The sequence below is a fragment of the Mustela nivalis genome (assembly GCF_964662115.1).
Source record: "Mustela nivalis genome assembly, chromosome: 13".
Taxonomy (NCBI): domain Eukaryota; kingdom Metazoa; phylum Chordata; class Mammalia; order Carnivora; family Mustelidae; genus Mustela; species Mustela nivalis.
The window spans coordinates 46,734,039-46,751,938 of NC_139032.1; the positions used below are offsets into that span (position 1 = coordinate 46,734,039).

At 41.5% G+C, this 17,900-nt stretch overlaps 1 long non-coding RNA gene and 1 pseudogene across 2 annotated transcripts in view; one reads left to right on the plus strand and one right to left on the minus strand.

The window, feature by feature from the left end:
- LOC309846494 overlaps positions 1-1,449 on the minus strand; it is a 69,263-nt gene extending 67,814 nt beyond the window's left edge. Inside the window, exon 1 of the long non-coding RNA XR_014301958.1 lies at positions 1,399-1,449. This is a non-coding gene — a long non-coding RNA (uncharacterized lncRNA). The remainder of the gene's footprint in view (positions 1-1,398) is intronic.
- A 15,359-nt stretch (positions 1,450-16,808) lies between these two features.
- On the plus strand, positions 16,809-17,413 carry LOC309846315 (interferon alpha-1/2 pseudogene; annotated as a pseudogene). Its single transcript has one exon. The product of its transcript is annotated as an interferon alpha-1/2 pseudogene (transcript).
- The last annotated feature ends 487 nt before the right edge of the window (positions 17,414-17,900 follow it).

Sequence of the window (17,900 nt, forward strand, 5' to 3'; positions counted from 1 at the left end):
TTCACTTTTGTCACATTCAGACAGAACAGTTGTCTTCTCCCTCCCCCCTCCCACACAGCTGTCATCTTTGCTTTTGAGGAAAGGTGACATGAGAAACAGAAAAATTGATGTCTTAAAAATGAAAGAAAAGGGCAGCCCCTTGGCCCTCTCCTTCCTTCCCTCTATATGATCCTCACGATGACGTAGAACATGATCAGGACAAGCAACTCAGAGTATGTCCAGTAAAGCATGTGGAAATATTAAGTCATTACATTCTCTTTCTGTTACTTAAGTTGAAGATGCAACACTATGAATAAGGAAAGGCAACAAGGAAGCGTGTCCCTGACACCATAGCCTGGGCCTCACCCCCTGCATTCTGAGCACCAGACAGATGGCCAGACGAAGCTGCCTACTAGAAACACAGAGTCTGAATGAGCTAGTGAAAGTCATTACTTTCTTTGATGGAAGTTTCTGGTGAGACACCCAGTGAATTCCCCCTGTGCTCTGCTGAGAAATTTGAACCTAACAAGTGTTCTCTAGTTTCAGGAAAATTTGAACCATGGGGGATCCTGGGTGGCTCAATTGGTTGAGGATATGATGCTTACTCTAACTTCAGGTCTTGATGTCAGACTGTGACTTCAAGCCCCATGTCCGGGTCCACCCTGTGTGTGGAGCTTACTTTAAAAAATGAAAAATGGGAAAATTCAGAGCTGGGATGGCACAATAAATGTATTCCGTTATTCAAGGTGAAAAGATGATAATCATTCTTTCCTCTACTTAGAGAAAACAAACATTTGCCCTCAGCATCTGAGAAGTTGACACCTTCTTCTGGTCAGGAGAAAAGGTCCTCTGAGAGAAGGTCCTCTGACCTGAGAGAAGGTCAGGAGAGAAGCACTGAGAGGGTCCCCAATACAAAGACTCCAGGAACAAGGGCAAAGATCTAGGGGCAGTAAGTGCTTTGCTAACAAGGAAACCAGCCCCTGCACAGTAGCGGAATCTAGAATCCTCCAGACATGGTGAGCCTGTTCTCAGGAGTAGGTCCACAAGAGCCTGGATGGAGGACACTCAGTCACTGCAGAGGAATGAGGTTAGTAGAGGTGATAACTACCTTGTCAGTGAGGTACTGCTGGGAAAATCCAGTCATCTGGAATTAGAACCTTGACACCTCCTCTTCCCAGACAAGAACCAGGCTTCCTGCTGGGGGCACTTGCAATGCCTTAGAGGGTTCTAACAAAACCTTGGTATTTATTGTCTTTCATTGGTTTTTTTTTTTTTTTATATATTACTGAAGAAGCAATGGCATATAATTCGTGGAGGACACAAACTGTCTGTAAGGTCAGTGTGACAAATCTAGGAATAACAGGAATCCTTCAGGATTGGAGGAATTTCTCTCCAGCGTTTCCTGGGTCTCAGTCTTACCTGGTCAGGTGATCTTTCTTACTGGTGAGCTGCCAGTGGTGTCTTGTGGCCATTGCTGAAATCTGAGGCCTGTTGTGATTAAAAGCTTCCAGGACAAACAACAACTGAAAGAATTTGCAAATACCAAACCAGCTCTACAGGAAATATTAAAAGGGGTCCTCTAAGCAAAGAGAGAGCCTACAAGTGGTAGATCAGAAAGGAACAGACCAAGTACAGTAACAGTCATCTTACAGGCAATACAATGGCACTAAATTCATATCTCTCAATAGTTACCCTGAATGTGAATGGGCTAAATGCCCCTGTCAAAAGACACAGGGTATCAGAATGGATAAAAAAACAAAACCCATCTATATGTTGCCTCCAAGAAACTCATTTTAAGCCCGAAGACACCTCCAGATTTAAAGTGAGGGGGTGGAAAAGAATTTACCATGCTAATGGACATCAGAAGAAAGCAGGAGTGGCAATCCTTATATCAGATCAATTAGATTTTAAGCAAAAGACTATAATAAGAGATGAGGAAGGACACTATATCATACTCAAAGGGTCTGTCCAACAAGAAGATTTAACAAGTTTAAATATCTATGCCCCCAACGTGGGAGCAGCCAACTATATAAACCAATTAATAACAAAATCAAAGAAACACATCAACAATAATACAATAATAGTAGGGGACTTTAACAATCCCCTCACTGAAATGGACAGGTCATCCAAGCAAAAGATCAGCAAGGAAATAAAGGCCTTAAACGACACACTGGACCAGATGGACATCACAGATATATTCAGAATATTTCATCCCAAAGCAACAGAATACACATTCTTCTCTAGTGCACATGGAACATTCTCCAGAATAGATCACATCCTCGGTCCTAAATCAGGACTCAACCGGTATCAAAAGATTGGGATCATTCCCTGCATATTTTCAGACCACAATGCTCTAAAGCTAGAACTCAACCACAAAAGGAAGTTTGGAAAGAACCCAAATACATGGAGACTAAACAGTATCCTTCTAAAGAATGAATGGGTCAACCGGGAAATTAAAGAAGAATTGAAAAAAATCATGGAAACAAATGATAATGAAAATACAACGGTTCAAAATCTGTGGGACACAACAAAGGCAGTCCTGAGAGGAAAATATATAGCGGTACAAGCCTTTCTCAAGAAACAAGAAAGGTCTCAGGTACACAATCTAACCCTACACCTAAAGGAGCTGGAGAAAGAACAAGAAAGAAACCCTAAGCCCAGCAGGAGGAGAGAAATCATAAAGATCAGAGCAGAAATCAATGAAATAGAAACCAAAAAAACAATAGAACAAATCAACGAAACTAGGAGCTGGTTCTTTGAAAGAATTCATAAAATTGATAACCCCCTGGCCCGACTTATCAAAAAGAAAAGAGAAAGGACCCAAATAAATAAAATCATGAATGAAAGAGGAGAGATCACAACTAACACCAAAGAAATACAAACTATTATAAGAACATACTATGAGCAACTCTACGCCAATAAATTGGACAATCTGGAAGAAATGGATGCATTCCTAGAAACATATAAACTACCACAACTGAACCAGGAAGAAATAGAAAGCCTGAACAGACCCATAACCAGTAAGGAGATTGAAACAGTCATTAAAAATCTCCAAACAAACAAAAGCCCAGGGCCAGACGGCTTCCCGGGGGAATTATACCAAACATTTAAAGAAGAACTAATTCCTATTCTCCTGAAACTGTTCCAAAAAATAGAAATGGAAGGAAAACTTCCAAACTCATTTTATGAGGCCAGCATCACCTTGATCCCCAAACCAGACAAGGATCCCACCAAAAAAGAGAGCTATAGACCGATATCCTTGATGAACACAAATGCGAAAATACTCAACAAAATACTAGCCAATAGGATTCAACAGTACATTAAAAAGATTATTCACCACGACCAAGTGGGATTTATTCCAGGGCTGCAAGGTTGGTTCAACATCCGTAAATCAGTCAATGTGATACAACACATCAATAAAAGAAAGAACAAGAACCATATGATACTCTCCATAGATGCTGAAAAAGCATTTGACAAAGTACAGCATCCCTTCCTGATCAAAACTCTTCAAAGTGTAGGGATAGAGGGCACATACCTCAATATCATCAAAGCCATCTATGAAAAACCCACCGCAAATATCATTCTCAATGGAGAAAAACTGAAAGCTTTTCCGCTAAGGTCAGGAACACGTCAGGGATGTCCATTATCACCACTGCTATTCAACATAGTACTAGAGGTCCTAGCCTCAGCAATCAGACAACAAAAGGAAATTAAAGGCATCCAAATCGGCAAAGAAGAAGTCAAATTATCACTCTTCGCAGATGATATGATACTATATGTGGAAAACCCAAAAGACTCCACACCAAAACTGCTAGAACTTATACAGAAATTCAGTAAAGTGTCAGGATATAAAATCAATGCACAGAAATCAGTTGCATTTCTCTACACCAACAGCAAGACGGAAGAAAGAGAAATTAAGGAGTCAATCCCATTTACAATTGCATCCAAAACCATAAGATACCTAGGAATAAACCTAACCAAAGAGACACAGAATCTATACTCAGAAAACTATAAAGTACTCATGAAAGAAATTGAGGAAGACACAAAGAAATGGAAAAATGTTCCATGCTCCTGGATTGGAAGAATAAATATTGTGAAAATGTCTATGCTACCTAAAGCAATCTACACATTTAATGCAATTCCTATCAAAGTACCATCCATCTTTTTCAAAGAAATGGAACAAATAATGCTAAAATTTATATGGAACCAGAAAAGACCTCGAATAGCCAAAGGGATATTGAAAAAGAAAGCCAACGTTGGTGGCATCACAATTCCGGACTTCAAGCTCTATTACAAAGCTGTCATCATCAAGACAGCATGGTACTGGCACAAAAACAGACACATAGATCAATGGAACAGAATAGAGAGCCCAGAAATAGACCCTCAAATCTATGGTCAACTCATCTTCGACAAAGCAGGAAAGAATGTCCAATGGAAAAAAGACAGCCTCTTCAATAAATGGTGCTGGGAAAATTGGACAGCCACATGCAGAAAAATGAAATTGGACCATTTCCTTACACCACACACAAAAATAGACTCAAAATGGATGAAGGACCTCAATGTGCGAAAGGAATCCATCAAAATCCTTGAGGAGAACACAGGCAGCAACCTCTTCGACCTCTGCCGCAGCAACATCTTCCTAGGAACAACGCAAAAGGCAAGGGAAGCAAGGGAAAAAATGAACTATTGGGATTTCATCAAAATCAAAAGCTTTTGCACAGCAAAGGAAACAGTTAACAAAATCAAAAGACAACTGACAGAATGGGAGAAGATATTTGCAAACGACATATCAGATAAAGGACTAGTGTCCAGAATCTATAAAGAACTTAGCAAACTCAACACCCAAAGAACAAATAATCCAATCAAGAAATGGGCAGAGGACATGAACAGACATTTCTGCAAAGAAGACATCCAGATGGCCAACAGACACATGAAAAAGTGCTCCATATCACTCGGCATCAGGGAAATACAAATCAAAACCACAATGAGATATCACCTCACACCAGTCAGAATGGCTAAAATCAACAAGTCAGGAAATGACAGATGCTGGCGAGGATGCGGAGAAAGGGGAACCCTCCTACACTGTTGGTGGGAATGCAAGCTGGTGCAGCCACTCTGGAAAACAGCATGGATGTTCCTCAAAATGTTGAAAATAGAACTGCCCTATGACCCAGCAATTGCACTATTGGGTATTTACCCTAAAGATACAAATGTAGTGATCCAAAGGGGCACATGCACCCGAAAGTTTATAGCACCAATGTCCACAATAGCCAAACTATGGAAAGAACCTAGATGTCCATCAACAGATGAATGGATCAAGAAGATGTGGTATATATACACAATGGAATACTATGCAGCCATCAAAAGAAATGAAATCTTGCCATTTGCGACAACATGGATGGAACTAGAGCGAATCATGCTTAGCGAAATAAGTCAAGCAGAGAAAGACAACTATCATATGATCTCCCTGATATGAGGAAGTGGTGATGCAACATGGAGGCTTAAGTGGGTAGGAGAAGAATAAATGAAACAAGATGGGATTGGGAGGGAGACAAACCATAAGTGACTCTTAATCTCACAAAACAAACTGAGGGTTGCTGGGGGGAGGGGTTTGGGAGAAGGGGGTGGGATTATGGACATTGCGGAGGGTATGTGCTTTGGTGAGTGCTGTGAAGTGTGTAAACCTGGTGATTCACAGACCTGTACCCCTGGGGATAAAAATATATGTTTATAAAAAATAAAAAATTAAAAAAAAAATGACGGTGGGAAGCTGGGTCAGGTATTCTCTCTCCTCATATTTACAGCAATGAGAAATCATTGGTCGAATGAGCTGAAAATACATGAATCAAGTTAATCCATGGAGCAATAGTGAGCTGTGTGTAATTCAGGAGTACAAACAGATTTAACAGTCAGGACAGAAGAGCGTTTATATTCACTGAATTCATGCACTGAAAGGAACCTAGAAGTGCATCTTCTGTAGGGAATGGCATAAATATGGTAGCAATCGTCTTATCTTAATTCTGGCAGCTATTTATGGGAATATTGTTTGTCTCCTCCTCCAAAATTCGTGGGAACAGCAGTCCTACACTTCAGTACCTGACTTGCAAAGGAGGCCGCCTCCCAAACTGGAATTCTGTTGTGAATTCTGGGAAAGGCTGATCCATTCATCCCCCATTGGCAAGAAACATTTTTATTTAAAACCAGTGATGAGACGGTGGCTTCTACAAACATCTGAAAGTTGAGAATAAATATCTAGTTGGAAGTGCAGAAGAACATGCTATTTCCTAAACCTTCTGGCACCCACCCTGCCCTCAACCCACCACCCCATTCTCATTCCAGAACACACTCCCCTGTCCTAACAGTTACCTTCCTTGCCAAGGCAGTAGTCCCCACAGCTCCCTTGGCATTCACTCTCTTGACCTCTCAGCCTGTTCACACAACTGCTTTCTGTTCTGCTGTCATTTAAGCTTAAAGGTTTTCAAAAGAGAGCAAATAGACAACAAAAATGCATTGAAATCTCTAGGTTTTGCAGGAGCACCTGCTAGAGAGGCTTTGCTCAGATTTCCATCCAATATGATGGAACAGCAGCTGGGGCTGAAAGGAAACAGAAAGCAGGATCAGGTTGAAGGGTGGCCTAGTGAAGCTCCTCTCCGGGAAGACCGCCTCCTGGTTGCCAAATGCAACAAGGGTGGTGACCGAATGGGACCTCTTCTGAGAATGTCCCTTCCAGCTACATAAAGCTTACTTGTGGATATCCAGAGATTCTAATGCTGTCATAAACCCGTTTCCTTACTCTGTCTATAACAAAGCTTAAGTCTTGTTCTGATCATCCCTATAGCCATAGTCAGTTTTAATCCCAATGTTCTTGATTATTAAATACTGGAAAGTGTTGGAGAACCAAGCAGCAAAGGCCAAATGCAGGGTCAGGGGAGTGAGTACCCCTGCCAACATTTTTAAAAAGATTTTAATTTTTATTTGAGAGAGACAGATAGGCAGAGCATGCGAGCAGGGAAGGTCAGATGGAGCAGCACACTCCCCACTGAGCAGGTAGCCTAATGTAGGACTCAATCCTAGGACCATGAGATGATGACCTGAGCTCAAGGCAGATGCTTGAAGGACTGAGCCAGCCAGGCGCCCTGACCCCTGCCAACTTTCCATTCCCAGGCATTGCTATTCAGCCTGCCAGGGGACGTAGAGGAGGAGGGCTCAGGGTTGGGTGTCCAGGAGCAAGCTGGGAGACTAACCCTGCACTATTGGCCACAAGCAGCCAAGGTCTGGCAGCGACAGAAGCCAGAGTGTGCACTTGCCCTCCCTCCACCCTCCTGTCAGCTGATTGCTGTGCTGTGGAGCTCAAGGCCCCCAGAAATCTGGTCCCACACAGAAACACACTAATTCCAGGGCTCCTGCATGAAGAATCCTAGAGCTCAACTGTGCCTGTGTTGGAGCGCTCCCTAAGTTCTCATTAACCCAGATGTAGGACATTTCTTTGCTCAGAAAACCACACTGACGTCTGGAAACCTGAAAGTGTTGAAAGTCAGCAGCAGTGTGGGAACCTGGAAGGGGAACAGAAATGGGAAAGTGTCCACTGGATTAGTGACTTATCCTCAGGAGGTGGAACAGTTGGACAGTAGGGCAGCATTGAGTCAAATGTATCTCTGTGTCCTTCCCGAGACTGAGAAGGTTCAAGTGGACACTGGGAGCACAGAATTCTTCTAGGCAGATGTGGCCCATGGTAGTGTCCCCATCGTGGGTGACCCTGACAGGACAACAGCCTGCAACGTGTTGGAAGGAGAATGGTCAGTCTAGTGCCAGCTGCAAACATCTATCTCATTGGCAGAAAAATCTAATGTCTCATGAGTATTCATTTAAATTTTTAATTATTACTTTTTTATTAACATAATGTATTCTAGCCCGGGGGTACAGTTCTGTGAATCCCTAGGTTTACACACTTCACAGCACTCACTGTTGCACAGACCCTCCCCAACGTTCATAACCTCACCTCCATCTCCCTAAACCCCTTTCCCCAGGAACCCTCAGTTTGTTTTGTGAGATTAAGAGTCTCTTAATGGTTTGTCTCCCTCCCTATCCCATCTTGTTTCATTTATTTTTTTCCTACTCCCAAACCGCCCATGTTGCTTCTCAACTTCCTCAAATCAGGGAGATTATATGATAATTGTCTCTCATTGAATTCATTCAATAGGCATAACCTCTCTAATTCCATCCCATTGTTGCAAATGGCAAGATTTCATTTCTTTTGATGACTGCATAGTATTCCATTTTATATATATATACCACATCTTATTCATTCATCTGTTGATGGACATGGTGGTTCTCTCCGTAGTTTGGTTCTTGTAGGCACTGCTGCTGTAAACATTCGGGTGCACGTGCCCCTTTGGATCACTACTTTTGTATCTTTAGGGTAAATACCCAGGAGTCCAATTGCTTGGGTGTTCGGCAGCTCTATTTTCAACTTTTTGAGCAATCTCCATGCTGTTTTCCAGCGTGGTTTCACCAGCTTGCATTCCCACCAACAGTGTAGGCAGGTTCCCCTTTCTCCCCATCCCACCCCGCATCTGTCATTTCCTGACTTGTTAGTTTTAGCCATTCTGACTGGTTTGAGCTGGTATCTCATTGTGGTTTTGATTTGTATTTCCCTGACGCCGAGTATGTGGAGCACTTTTTCATGTGTCTGTTGGCCATCTGCATGTCGTCTTTGTGGAAATGCCTGTTCATGTCCTTTGCCCATTTCTTGATTCGATTACCTGTTCTTTGGGTGTTGGGTTTGCTAAGCTCTTTATAGATTTTGGATAGTAGCCCTTTGTCTGATATGTCGTTTCCAAATATCTTTTCCTATCCTGTCAGTTGTCTTTTGGATTTGTTAGCTGTTTCCTTTGCTGTGCTGAAGCTTTTGATCTTGATGAAGTCCCAACAGTTCATTTTTTTGCCCTTGCTTCCCTGTCCTTTGGTGATGTTCCTAGGAAGTAGTTGCTGTGGTTAAGGTCAAAGAGGTTGCTGCCTGTGTTCTCCTCAAGGATTTTGATGGATTCCTCTCTCACATTGAGGTCCTTCATCCATTTTGGTCTATTTTCATGTGTGGTGTAAGGAAATGGTCCAGCTTCATTTCTCTGCTTGTGGCTGTCCAATTTTCCCAACACCATTTGTGGAAGAGGCTGTCTTTTTTCCATTGGACGTTCTTTCCTGCTTTGTCAAAGATTAGTTGACCATAAAGTCGAGGGTCTGTTTCTGGGCTCTCTATTTTGTTCCACTGATCTGTGTGTCTGTTTTTGGGCCAGTACCATATTGTCTTGGTGATGACAGCTTTGCAATAGAGTTTGAGTTCTGGAATTGTGATGCCACCGATTTTGGCTTTCTTGTTCAGTATTCCTCTGGCTATTCGAGGTCTCTTCTGGTTCCATATAAATTGTAGTAGGATTCTTTGTTTCATTTCTTTGAACAAAATGGATGGGCTTTTGATAGGGATTGCATCAAATGTGTAGATTGCTTTAGGTAGCGTAGACATTTTCACAATATTTGTTCTTCCAATCCATGAGCTTGGAACATTTTTCCATTTCTTTGTGTCTTTCTCAATTTCTTTCATGAGTACTTTATAGTTTTCTGAGTATAAATTCTTTGCCCTTCGGGTAAGGTTTCTTCCTAGGTATCTTATGGATTTGGGTGCCGTTGTAAATGGAATTGATTCCTTGATTTCTCTGTCTTGCTTTGGTGTAAAGAAATACAACTGTATTCTGTGCATTGATTTTATATCCTCACGCTTTACTGAATTCCCTTACAATTTCTAGCAGATTTGGACTGTTGTCTGTTGGGTTTTCCACATATAGTATCATATCATCTGCAAAGAGTGATCGTTTGACTTCTTTGCTGATTTGGATGCCTTTAATTTCTTTTTGTTGCCTGATTGCTGGGGCTAGGGCTTCTACTACTGTGTTCAATAGCAGTAGTGGTGATAGACATCCCTGCCATGTTCCCTGACCTTAGTGGAAAAACTCTCCATTTTTCTCCACTGAGAATGTTTGCAGTGGATTTTTCATGGTGGGCTTTGATGATATTTAGGTATGTACCCTCTATCCCTACACTTTGAAGAGTTTTGAACAGGAAAGGGTGCTGTACTTTGTCCAATGCTTTTTTAGCATCTATTGAGAGTCTCATATGGCTCTTGTTCTTTCTTTTAGTACTTTTGTTGATGTGTTTCTTTGATTTTGTTATTAATTGATTTATGTAATTGGCTGCTCCCATGTTAGGGTCGTAGATACTTAACACTTGTTAAATCTTCTTCTTGGACAGACACTTTGAGTATGATATAGTGTTCTTCCTTATCTCTGATTATAGTCCTTGGCTTGAAATTGATCTGATATAAGGATTGCCACCCCAGCTTTCTTTTGATGTCCATTATAATGGTAAATTATTTTCCACCCCCTCACTTTAAATCTAGAGGTGTCCTTGGGTCTCAAATGAGTTTCTTGTTGACAGCATATTGATGGGTTTTGTTTTTTTATCCATTCTAATGCCCTGTGTATTTTGCTTGGGGGTATTTTGCCCATTTACATTCAGGGTAAGTATTGAGAGATATGAATTTAGTGCCACTGTATTGCCTGTAGAGTGATTCTTACTGTATATTGTCTCTGTTCCTTTCTAGTCTACTACTTTTGGTCTGTCTCATTGTTTCGAGCACCCCTTTCAATATTTCTTATAGAGCTGTTTTGGTGTTTACAAATTGTATTCATTTTTGTTTGTCCTGGAAGATTTTTATCTCTCCTTCTATTTTCAATGATAGCCTAGCTGGATATAGTATTCTTGGCTGCACGTTATTCTCATTGAGTGCTCTGAATATATCACACCAGTTCTTTCTGGCCTGCCAGGTCTCTGTGGATAAGTCTGTTGCCAATCTAATATTTTTACCATTGTATGTTACAGACTTCCTGTCCCTTGCTGCTGTCAGGATTTTATCTTTGTTGCTAAGACTTGAAAATTTTAGTATTAACTGATGGGGTGTGGACTTGTTCTTATTGATTTTGAGGGGGCTTTTCCATGCCGCCTGGATTTGGTGCTTGTACCCTTTGCCATATTAGGGAAATTCTCTCCAATAAGCCTTCTGCTCCCCTCTCTCTTTCTTCTCCTTCTGGAGTCCCAAGTATTCTAATGTTGTTTTGTCTTATGGTATCACTTATCTCTCGAATTCTCCCCTCGTGGTCCAGTCATAGTTTGTCTCTCTTTTGCTTAGCTTCTTTCTTCTCTGTCATTTGGTTCTATATCACTAATTCTCTCTTCTGCCTTATTTATCCTATCAGTAGGATAGGATTGTACCTCATTAATAGCTTTATAAATTTCAACTTGGTTAGATTTTAGTTCTTTTATTTCTGCAGAAAGGGCTTTTATTTCTCGAGACAGGGTTTCTCTAATATCTTCCATGCCTTTTTTGAGCCCCGTTGGCACCTTGACAATCATCATTCTGAACTCTAGATCTGACATATTACCAATGTCTGTATTGATTAGGTCCCTAGGCTTTGGTACTGCCTCTTGTTATTTTTTTTTTTCAGTGAATTTTCCACTTTTCCTTTTACCCAGATAAGAATATAGGAAGGGGCAAATAAAATACTAAAAAGGTGGCAAGGACCTCATGAAAATGTGCTCTAACCAAGTAAGAAAATACCCAACTTATGGGGGGAAGAAATAGGGTTAAAAAAGTTCAGAGAAAAAAAATTAAATAAAGAAAAAATATTAAAAATTATATATATACATAAATTATATATGTATATATATAATTTTTAATATTTTTTCTTTATTTAATATATATATTATATAATATATATATATATATTTATTTAATATATATATATATATATATTAGATTGGTGACTAGAACAGAGTCACCTAGTTAATTGGGGAGTATTTTAGTCTCTTAAAAGAGACTATCTCCCAAAATTTTAAAGAATGAAAAAAATACACACACACACACACACACACACACACACACACACAATAAGGGTAAACACAATGAAGTGATGGAATAGGACTATAAAGATGAAAGTTTTTTTAAAAAATTTCTAAAAAAGAAGTTGATGTGATAAGTAGAATTTGCTCAGGCTAGAGACTGGAACAAAGACCTGTGCTAGATTTAGGGTTTATTTTGAGCTATTAGAAGAAGTTCTACCCCAACATTTTTTAAAAGATAAAACCTTAAGTGTATACAAACAATAAGGATAGATACAACAAAGGATAAAATATGAGTATAATGATGAAGTTTCCAAAAAGATTTTTAAAATTAAGGTATTGTTAAGATAAACTAGTTAAAAAGTTAAAAGAGGAGAGAGTAATGGTTACAAAAATTTTAGCTTAAGAAAAAAATAAGATTAAAAAAACTTAATTAACTTTACAAGACTAAAGACTCATGGGGAGAAAGCCATGAATTCCTTGCTTTGCTTGCTCCTCTGGAATTCCACTGTTCTCCTTGGTACGTGAACTTGATCTTGGCTGAATTCTTGCTGATCTTCTGGGGGAGGGGCCTGTTGTAGTGATTCTCAAATGTGTTTGCCCCAGGCGGAAGTGCACTGCCCTTACCAGGGGCTGGGCTAAGTAATCCACTGAGGTTCCCCTTTGGAGCTTTTGTTCCCTGAATGCTTTCCATAGAGTTCTGGAGGATGGCATGAAAATGGTGGCCTCCCAATCTCTGGCCCAGAGGAGCTGAGAGCTCGGAGCCCCACTCTTCAGTGCACCCTTGGAGAAAGGTGCTCAATCACTCCTATCTCCCTGGCCTCTAGCCTCACTTTGAGCCCCTTCCCCCCATCCTGCGACTGAGCATCTCTGGCACACAGCCCTGCCTGGAGTTTCCAAACCCAGCAGATCCCTGCGTTCTTCAGGGGGGTCTTGCAGGATCTTGTGGAGTCCCTGCTCACAGAGCAGGGTCCTGCCTATGCCACATATCACAGCTTAAGGTAACTCTGAGTTGAGAGCTCATTCCTCAGCTCAGTCTCTGTTACTGGCTTCCTCGCTCTAATACCTGGGAGCTCTGTGACACTCAAACAACCTCGACCCTTCTGTGACCCCGCAGGATGTGAGTCCACGCTATCCTACATGGGCTTCGCCCCAGCTTACCCTTTGGAGTGATGTCCCTCAGTGGAACAGCCTTTTAAAAGTTCTGATATTGTGCTCCATTGCTCTACTGCTGCGGGGAGCCAGACCATCCCCCTGTGGTCTATCATCCCATCGCTTTGGATTCACTTCTCAACAGGTCCCACCTTTCAGAAAGTAGTCGATTTTCTGTTTCTAGAATTGTTGCTCTTCTTCTCTTCGATCTTCTGTTAGAGTGTAGCTGTTCGGAATGATTTCATAGACTATCTAGCTGATCTCCTGCTACCTAATGTCTTCTCAGCCTGTTACTTCTCTGCCATCTTAACTCCTCCTCACTCTCATGAGTATTTAAAAGGGATCCTGACAACTTGTCTTAGGAACTTCAAGTCACTCATGCATTTGACTCCACCCACACCCCCTGTTGCCATACACAACCACAGTCAACAAGTCTTTGGCATCTACAGTGCGATCTAGAATCCTTGATCCCTCTTCCTCTACACCTGACTGAATTCATGCCATGGCCTCTCCTGCTTCTTGAACCCTCCATCCATTTCTATTCTTCACATCTTTTAACAGCTGCTTCCAGACCAGCCATTATCTCACAACTCCTTTGTGTTCTACCTTCGATATTGGTTCAATCTGAATAATTCTAACACCGGGTTTCTGTTTCTCTCCAAACAGCTGCAGAAATAAGCGGAATCCCAATGGGGTTATTGAGAAGACAGAGGTAGTGGTTTCAAGGATCTTAGAAGGGCTAGACTGCAATCAGCTTTAGTGTTATGATTTAAAAGATCATCATCATTATTCTAATCCAGGTGCAGAACAGAATCATGTAGGATCTTTCAGTTCCCCTTGTCTTCATATTGGACTTCTTAGGCAACCTTTTCCAGGTCTGAGTGGTTTATCAGATAGGTAGAGCTCTCAGGAAGGGCAAGGATACTGTCTCCTTCCAGAGAGGGTGAGCAGCTGAGTCCAGGTCACCAATCACTTCAGAGCAGGTTGATGTGACTCTTCTCATCTCTCCTCAGAGCCAAGTACAAGTGGATTGAATGAAAGGAAAATGAGGTGGCTCCTCTTGTAGAGCTGAGGGCCTCATGTGGACCCAAGAGTTGGTCTTGTGGGATCCTCTGGCCAAGGCAGTAACTTTCCTGACTTGCCATAACTCAGTACAACTTTCATTCTTCCCGTCTGCCAGACCTGCTCATCCTCAGTGTTTCTGCATCAACTTTGCTGACGTACACTCTGCCATTTTCTCAGTGGACAGGCCACTCTTTCACTTTTGTCACGTTCAGACAGAACAGGTGTCTTCCCCCCTGCCTCCCACACAGCTGTCATGTTTTGCTTTCGAGTAAAGGTGACATGAGAAACAGAAAAACTGATGTTTTAAAAATGAAAGAGAAACCTGGGGCAGCCTTTTGGCCCTCCTCTTCATTCCCTCTGAGTGATCCTCATGATGACATAGAACATGATCAGGACCAGCAAGTGAGAGTATGTCCAGTAAAGCATGTGGAAATATTAAGTAAATCAAATTCTCTTTGTTGTTGTTACTTAAGTTGAAAATGCAACACCATGAATAAGGAAAGGCAACAAGGTGGTTTGTCCCTGACACCATAGCCTGGACCTCACAACCCCCGCATTTGGAGCACCAGACAGATGGCCAGATGAGCTGCCTACTGGAAACACACAGTATGAATGAGCTAGTGAAAGTCTTCAGTTTCTGTGAAAGTCTTCAGTTTCTGTGCTGGAAGATTCTTCTGAGAGACCCAGTGAGTGAAATCCCTGTGCTCAGCTCAGAAATTTTGGACGTAACAAGTGTTGTTAGTTTCAGGAAAATTTGAACGATGGGAGATCGTGGGTGGCTCAGTTGGTTGAGGATATGAATCTTACTCTAACTTCAGGGCTTGATGTCAGACTTTGGGTTCAAGCCCCACGTTGGTCTTACTTTAAAAAAAAATGTGGGTGGAGCTTACTTTAAAACAATGAAAAAAAAAAAGAAAATTAGGAGCTGTGATGGCACAATAAATGTATTCCCTTATTCAAGGTGAAAGGATTATAATTGGTCTTTCCTCTGCTTGGAGAAAACTAAAAAGGACCCTCAGAATCTGGTGGCCGTTGGCACCTTTGATACCTGGTCAGGAGAGGAGGAGGTGAGCACTGAGATGATCCCGGACACAAACACTTCAGGGGCAAGAGCAAGGGCAAGGATTTGGGGCCATTAAGTGTTTTGCTAACAAGGAAACCAGCCCCTGCACTCAGAGGAATCTAGAGACCTCAGGTCATGGTGAGCCTGTCCTCAGGAGTGAGCCCAGGAGAGCCCAGGTGGAGGACACTCAGTCACTGCAGATGAAAGAGCTTAGTAGATATGATAACTACCTTGTCAGTGAGGGGCTGCTGGAAAAATCCTGTCATCTGGAATTAGAACCTTGACACCTCCTCTTCCTAGACAAGAACCAGGCTTCCTGCTGGGGACACTTGCAATGACTTGGAGCGCTCTAACAAAACCTTGGTATATATTGTCTTTCATTGGTTTTCTTGGATATTACTAAGAAGCAATGGCACAGAATTCTTGGAGGACACAAACTGTCTGTAAGGTCAGTGTGACAAATCTAGGAATAACAGGAATCCTTTAGGATTGGAGGAGTTTCTCTCCTTCATTTCCTGGGTCTCAGAGTCTTACCTGGACAGGTGATCATTCTTACTGGTGAGCTGATAGTGTTGTCTTGTGGCCATTGCTGATGTCTGAGGCCTGTTGTGATGCAGGTTTTGGAAATAAAAACACAAATACATTAAATATTATGATTTATCTCTACAAAATTCATTCAACACCTCAGTAATTATCTGATGTTAAACAGAAAAAACATTTTGACAATACCTTCCAGAGTACATAGTAGCAGGTAAAGTTAAAGATGAGGTTGTCGTGGTGCCTGGGGAGCTCAGTCAGTTGGGTGGCCACTTTAAGCTCAGGTCATAATCCCAGGGTGCTGGGATGGAGCCACGCATCAGGCTCCCTGCTCGTTAGAAGCCTGCTTCTCCCTCACTGTCTGCCCATTGCTCTATCTACTTGTACTTCTCTGTATCTTTCTCTCTGTCAAATAAATAAATAAAAATCTTTAAAAAATGATTTTGTCATATGAGGCAACATTCAAATTCAGTGCACTAAAAAAGACATATTAAGTAATAATTCCAGTTTTCACTTGCATTTAGCAATCTGGATTGATTGTAAATGTTCAGGTACACCGAATTCATTAAGTCCTATTTGAAATTGTTAATTTGCATATGTACTCCATATTCTTCACTGTATACATGTAAAGAAATTATAAGTCACACATAAAATTTACTTATATACATAAGCATCAATAGCTTTAAAATATAACTATTACCTTAAAATTTTTATCATTCTCGACCCTGATGGATAAACGTTACACTTTTTTAAATCTTAAAACACAGACAAAAATACAATATATAATGATATATACTGTGTCTCCCTTCTATTAAGTTTTCTTCAAAGTTGCAATTAAAAAAAAAATCCAAAAAGATTCTGGAGGCAAGGATAATACTTAAAGAAAATAATACATGGTTGAGAAACCCATGCTGCAACCCAAGTAGAAAGTGCAGAAAGGAGAGCAAAAAGAGAAGTAGAAAGTAAGGGAAACCTACTGAAATTGAAAACTCCTAAGTCCCCTACTTAAGCCTCATGCATAAGAGAAGATGTTCAGAGAAGCTAGAGCCACGGTTTCCAGACATGCCCACCACAGCCAGGACAACAGCATCTGCAGTATCCCCAATGGCCCTGCCCTGTTCATTCTTGGTGGCCCTGGTGGTGCTCAGCTGCAAGTCCCTAGGCTCTCTGAGATGTGACCTGCCTCAGGACCACGACCTGCTGCACTGGAGGGCCCTGATGCTCCAGCGACAAATGAGGAGACTGTCTGCTAGTTCCTGTGACAACTACACAAACGACTTTGGCTTCCCGCAGGAGGTGTTTGATGGCAAGGTGCTGCAGAAGGCTCATGCCCTCTCTGTCATCCATGTGACAAACCAGAAGACGCTCCACCTCTTCTGCACAGAGGCCTCACCTGCTCCCTGGAAAACTACCCTCCTGGAGGAATTGTGCTCGGGACTTTCTGAGTAGCTGGGCCACCTGGCAGCCTGTCCCCTACAGGAGGCGGGGGTGGGAGAGCTGCCCCTGGTGAATGGGGACTCCATCCTGAGGAACTACTTCCAGAGAATCTCCCTCTATCTGCAAGAGAAGCAATACAGCCCTTGTGCCTGGGAGATAGTCCGAGCAGTGATCATGAAACCCTTGTATGCATCATCAGCTTTGCAAAGGAGACTAATGAGTGGGAAGTGACACCCATAATAATATCACACTCCCATTGTCCTGTAGTGTCAAGGACTCTCATTTCTGCTGTCATCATGACATGAACTGATTCACTTTGTCACATATGTTCAGGAGTATTAGGCAACATGAAGTCAATATTACAAACACCTGTTGCTTTCAGATGACCATGCTGATCTGCCTATTTAACTATTTATTTATTTATTTCACATTTAAGTTATTTTTATTGTATTATATTAGTTGTATCTTCCCTTTGTGGTTAAGAGAATTGTATATGTTTTATGTGTATTAAATTCTTTATTTTATGATCATTAAATGTTTCTATAGAAAACTTCTTGCGTTTGTTTCTAATTGAAGCAGGAAACTAGTCTGATTACAACCTGATGAAAGAATAGACTGTACCATTCTCTCAGTCATTACTTTGTTTTCACATTAGACGTAATTGCATCTACTTCCTGGAAGTCACTTTGCATGCTGTCTTCACGGGAAAGGCAGACTT